The sequence below is a fragment of the Oryctolagus cuniculus genome, chromosome 10 (genome assembly GCF_964237555.1).
Source record: "Oryctolagus cuniculus chromosome 10, mOryCun1.1, whole genome shotgun sequence".
Lineage (NCBI taxonomy): Eukaryota > Metazoa > Chordata > Mammalia > Lagomorpha > Leporidae > Oryctolagus > Oryctolagus cuniculus.
Window position 1 is genome coordinate 55,613,966 of NC_091441.1, and position 6,421 is coordinate 55,620,386.

At 44.2% G+C, this 6,421-nt stretch overlaps 1 non-coding gene across 1 annotated transcript; it reads right to left on the minus strand.

The window, feature by feature from the left end:
- Positions 1-296: 296 nt before the first annotated feature.
- TRNAK-CUU (transfer RNA lysine (anticodon CUU)) lies at positions 297-369 on the minus strand. The gene has a single exon. It is a non-coding gene; the product is annotated as a tRNA-Lys (tRNA).
- Positions 370-6,421: the final 6,052 nt, after the last annotated feature.

The window sequence follows — 6,421 nt, forward strand, 5'->3', positions numbered from 1 at the left end:
GGCAACGGAACCTGCCTGGCAACAGGCTGTGATTGGATGGCTTTGGAAACCACATGGCAAACGGAGCCTGCCTGGCAACAGGCTGTGATTGGTTAGGGCATAAACCACCCCTTGATCGGATTGGCTGCCTTGGTTATTTAAGCTACTGTACCAACTGAAATATTGGGCTGCTCACCTCTGGCCTGCTTTCACCTGACTCCCGGGGTCTGTGTGGTGACTCCGCGCCTCTTGCCCCCACCACACTCCTCCTTTCAGAACCAATCCTCATCTCAGAAGAAATCAACTGCAACATCTGGCGCCCAACATGGGGCTCGAACCCACAACCCTGAGATTAAGAGTCTCATGCTCTACCAATTGAGCTAGCTGGGCGAACCAAAAGTAAAAGAAGGAGCCGAGAAACGGCGTTATGCTTCTGGGTGGTGTGTGCCTAACCTGGGGTCACTTAGACTGAGGACAAGGACAAGGAAAGGGGCATAGGAGGGGGTTCTGTGCTCACCCTCACAGAACCGAACAGCACACAAAACACCGAGGGACCTACTTGCCGAAATCAAGAGGGGACCTCGCCAAGTCCAACACGCTGTCTCTTTCTCAGTCACGTTGGCGCATCCAAAACACAAGGAGCAGGTTCATGTATGAGCAGGGAGGCTGGGTCTCCTTGTGGATGCCCCCACCTGAGGTGTGGCATAGGGGTAAAGCCACAGCCTGCAGTGCCGGCATCCCATATGGGTATCAGTTCAAGTCCCAGCTGCTCCACTTCTGATCCATCTCTCTGCTATGGCCTGGGAAAGCAGTTGAAGATGGCCCAAGTCTTTGGGCCCCTGTACCCACATGGGAGACCAAGAAAAAGCTTCTAGCTCCTGCCTTCAGATCTGCGCAGCTCCAGCCATTGCAGCCATCTGGGGAGTGAACCAGCAGATGGAAGACCCCCCCCAGCCCACCTCTCTGTAACTCTGCCCTTCAAATAAATAAATCTTTTTTAAAAAACTAACTTGAGAAACAGCCCAAACCTAAGCCTAAAACTACAAAACTCCAAAAAGAAACATAGGGGAAAACATTTATCATCTTGGATAAGGCAGAAATTTCTTAGGTAGGACACAAAAATACAAACCAGTTTTTAAAAGTTCTTAAGTTAGATTTTATAAAAAAAATTATCTGCTTTTGCAAAGATCTTGTTAAGAGAAAGTAAAAATATATAAAATACTTGCAAAAAAAAATGCCTGAGTTGTCACAACTCAATAATAAGAAAACAAACTACCCAATTAAAAAAGATTTGTAGAGCTACTTTACCAAAGATGACAATTGGATGAGCACATTAAGAGATATTCAACATCAATAGTCACTAAGGAAATGTAAATTAAAGCCACAGTAAGAATCTACTGCACACCTATTTGGCTGTCTAAATTGCTCCATCCCCTTTAAACACAGGAAAAGAAAACTGACAATATCAAGTGCTGGCATCTGAAATCCTCAGACACTGAAGGCAGGAATGCAAAATGGGTTCATCACTTCAGAAAATAGTTATTTTCTTACAAACCTAAACATATACATGACCTAGCAATCTCAATTCTAGGTATATGAAAACATGTATTCAACACAGAAACATGTACAAGGATCGTGGCTTTATTCATAGTAGTAAAAAACTAACAGCAATCCATTCAACTAGTGAGTGGATAAACAAACTGTTGATACATCCAGACAGTAGAATACTACTTAGCAATAAAAAGTGACAAACCAGACTCAAAAGACAAGATATACAGGATTCTATTTATGTAACCAACTAGAAAAGGCAAAACTGTAGGAACAGAGCACAAATCAAGAGTTGCTGGGGATTGGAGGAGGGGATTTGACTATAAAAAAAAAAGGCAGGAAGGAACTTTAAGGGCTGATATAAGTGCTTTACATCCTGATTATGGTGGTGGTTACACAATTTGTGTGTGTGTCAAAATTCACTAGAACTGGTGAATTTTAACCCGTGTAAATTATCTCAGTAAATCCAACTTAAGAAAAATCATGCACCAAAAATTGGTACCAGAAGTGGGGTCCTCACTGCCAACTCCACCAGAAGACTGGAGGAGCCTTTGGTAGCGGTTTAGTAGGCAAGGTTGGGAGAGATTGGAGGAGAAAGCTGAAATGCTGTAAGCTAATCATTATGAGCAGTGCTGAGGAGGGCCTGCAGGATGGGACTGTTGGACAAGAGAGGCCACGCTGGCGAAGTTTCAGATGCAAACAGCAATCCCACTGGGAAGTGGCCTAAAGATTATCCTTGCTACCTTTTGGCAAGGAACTTGGTGCATTGTGTCCCTGTCCTGTTTGTGGGAGGCTGAACTCAAAGTTATGGGATTTCTCTTTTCTCCTCCAAGGTAAAGTGTTATTGTGCATTGTTCGCTAAACAACCACCTCACTTTGAGCAGTTGGGTATTTATATTCTGTTTTGAACTACATGATAGACAACATGAAAATGAAAACATAAGAGATGAACTTCAAGCATGCCTAATTGTAGTTCATTCTTCTTGGGTCTGTAGCTCACCTCAATCATCCCATTACACATCCCATTACACCCTACAGAGAACTTGTATCCAGAAACCTAGAGATGCCCCCACAGTCTGCCTGTGTCCTGCTGTTGGGGATACATAAGCATTCAGTTTGTATTAAAAATGCTAAACACACTCACCCAGAAGTTTAACTTTCTCCCAGGGAGCTAACCAGATAGGTGCATGGGAAGTAATAGTAAAAATGGCAACTTATTCAGGCATCCAAAAACACACTCAAGTTAGACAGACTGGTTTAGATCCAGCTCCCTATGCACAGCTTTACTATCTATGAAATGGGGTAACGGTAACTCTGTCTTTGAGTTGTCAAAGAGTTCAATGAGGGCTGGCATTGTAGCACAGCAGATAAAACTGCTACCTGCATCCTACATGGGTGCTGGTGGGTTCCTGTCCCAGCTACTCCACTTCCAGTTCGGCTCCCTACTGATGGCCTGGGAAAAGAAGCAGAACATGACCCAGGTGTTGGGGCCCTGCCATCCACACGGGAGACCTGCAAAAAGCTCCTGGCTTCTGGCTTTGGCCTGGCCCAGCCCTGGCCAGTGCAGCCCTCTGGGGGAGTGAACCAGAGCATGAGAGACTCTGACTCTCTCTCTCTCTTGCTCTCGCTCTCTCTCTGATACTCTCTCTCTCCCTCCCTCTCTCTCTCTTTTTCTTTCTCTGTAACTCTGACTCAAAAAAGTAAATAAATCTTAAAAAAAAAAAAAAAAAAGTCAAATGAGATGATTACGTAAAGCAATCAGCACAGTTCCTGGCCCACAGTAAGACACGTGAAAATACTGTTGTTGTAGGCTGCATTGTGTTTCCTCCCAGCAGCTCAGAACATGACTGTATTTGAGGACAGGGTCTTTAAAGAGGTCATTAAGTTAAAATAAGGTCATTAAGGTAGGCTGAATCCAATATGACTGATGTCTTTATAAAAGGAGATTAAGACACAGACACACACAGCAAGAAATCTGTAGACCACCATCCGCAAGCCACAGACAGGGGCCCTAGAAGAAGCCTGACTCCAAGCCTGGCAACACCTCCGCCTTGGCCTTCCAGCCTCCAAAGTCACTCAGTCTATGGTATCCGGTGATAGACGTTCTAGGACACCAACACCACTGTTTAATTACCAAACAGGGGAATTGCTTAAATAACTCCTGATACAGTCATACACTGAAATGCTACACACAGCTAGCAACAATGCTGCTCTTGGTATATCTTTACTGACCTATAATAAAGCATTGTTAAAGTGAGGACAGCAGGCTGCTGAGATCATATGCTTCTTTAGAACATGTACATGTCTGTGCATAAGTAAAACATGGGAAGTGTAAGGCTCTTTAGGAGGGAGGATCGCGAAAGTTTTCTTTTTGTTTGTTTGCAGAGCTTCTTGCTTTTCTCTGATGAATCATAAAATAAAGGTGTTTTGGAGCCAGTCACCCTGGAGTGAGTCAGAGCCGCTGTCACTCAGTAGGCAGCCCCAGCCATCAGCTGGAGAAAGACAGAAGCCTGGAGCCACAGGGCACGAGGAGGTGTGCAGGTCATCTCCCCTCTGATAAAACCAAATCGATGCATTCCGGAGAATTCATTTCTGAGCAGATTCCAGGCCAGTTTCAAAACAGAGCTGCTCCTCCTTCTCTTTCACTGCCACCAGCCCGTTCCTCCTCACGGCCAGTCTTTCTGCAAAGACCACAGGTTGTAAACACAGTGTGCCAGGCTCCAGGGGCCCAGAGCAGCCTGCAAGAGGTTTAGATTTGCCCCTAGGATTAATGACTTCAAAAAGCGTTTGCCAGGAACTCTTCAAAGCTGGAAACAGAAGCCCTGGAGCATTAAATATAAATAAATACTTAGTCGATTGGTTTCTTCCTTGCTTTTCAAAGGGCAATTTACTTCCTGGATTATCATTACAGTAGTCTGTTCTCCGGAAACCAGGATTATTCAAGTGCCACAGCTCAGGGTTGAGGGGGAAAAAAATCAAAAGATCACCTTGCTAGAGTTCCATTGTGCACTGTATTTCCTTGTATGGAGCCTGCATTTGCACAGCAGAAGCAAAAGCATTATTGTTGTGTGTGTCCCCACCAAGGGCATGCTGTTTTAAAATACAGACCTGTATTTGTCTCCCTTTGAGGTATATTAATTTTATTTGTAGGAGGGAAGTGATGGGAGGGGCAGTTCTGGTTTCATTATGTTGAAAAACAAGCCGTTGTCCCTTTGGCTAAAGTGGGGATTCAAGTCAACGAATGTTTCCGAAGCGTCTAGAATGTGTGTCAAGGCAAAGGAGAGTACTAAAGTAATTTAAGATCTGGTGCCAATTGTCAAAAAATTGGCAATCCATGGGACAAAAAACAACATAAGAGAGGAAGTAGTTGTCACAACAGCGTGGGTGTCTTTTTTTCTTTTTCTTTTCATTTTATTTGAAAAAGAGAGAGAGAGAGAATCTTTCACCCACTGGTTCACTCTCCAAAAGCCCACAGCAGCCAGGACTGGGCCAGGCTGAAGCCAGGAGCCAAGAACTCCATCTGAGTCTCCCACATGGGTGGCAGGGACCCAAGCACTTGCGCCATCACCTGTTGCCTCCCAGGACGCCCATCAGCAGGAAGCTGGAATTGGAAGGAGACTTTGAACTCAAATTCAGACACTGGGCCAAACGCCCACCCCCACACATTTGCTTTGTCTCCAAGACGACATCACCAGTTCGTTCACTGATTCATCCATTCCTTTAACAAGCACCATTAAAGGTCTACAGTTGCCCGGGCTCACACTCTGTGCTCACCGCTTCCTAATGGTTTCTACCATTTCACAAAACTCAGCAGGGTTTGAAGAATAACAGGCACTTAGAAAATGCTAGAACTGAAGCTAGGCTGTTAATTATAAGGAAATGTACTGGAGAACTACAAGGGCCCTTCAAAAAGTTCATGGAAAATGAAACTAGGAGATATGTTCGTTTTGATGCAAAAAAATTTTTGAAAGCCATACATGGTTTTTTTTTTGTTTGTTTTTTTTTTTTGTTTTTTTTTTTTTTTGGAAAGGCAGAGTGGATAGTGAGAGAGTGAGACAGAGAGAAAGGTCATACATGGTTTTTATAATCTGTATTTTCCACGCACTTTTGAAGAACCCTTGTAGAAATGATCATTTTTATTATTGGTTAGTCTAAATCATGGGGAATCTAATTCAGTTACCCTGAAGAATTGCTTTCTTTTCCTTGAGATTTCTCCTCCTCAAACACAATTTTTATTTTGTCTCCCTAAGGAGACAAAAAAAAAAAAAAAAACCCACAGAGTTTCCATATTTTTGAGCCCTTTCAGTCCACACATCCATACTAAACAGAGAGTTTCCACACTTGTACAATCTGTATTTCTTCTTGGCATGGACCATGAGTGTGCTCATTCACTCATTCCTTCATTCAACAAATATTTGCCAAGGGCTTCCTGTCTCCCAGGCACCATCCTAGGCACTAGAACTACAATGATGAACAAAACCAAGAAAGTGCTTTTCCGCATGGGACTCACATTCTAACTGGGAGGGACAATAATATGTAAGGTGAGCTAAGTGCTGTGAAGATAAGTTAGGAAAGGAAGGAAGTGGCCGCTGTTTTGTGAAGAAGTAGTCAGGATCTCCATGAGAAGGTGACATTCAAGCAGATATCCAACAAGGGTGTGGCAGCGAGACGTGTGCAGATCTTCCGGGCGAACATTCAGGTATCAGACAGAGCAGTTCCAAAGGCCCTGGGGTGGAAAGGCTGGGCCTGCTGAGGGACATCTAGGAAGAACGTGTGGCTAGCACAGCATGGCCAGGAGGAGGGAGGCAGGAGATAAGATCAGACAGAAACAGACCCTGCGGAGCCTGGCAGGCCACTCCAAAGTCTTGGCTTTTACTTTGAGCCTTTTGAGAGG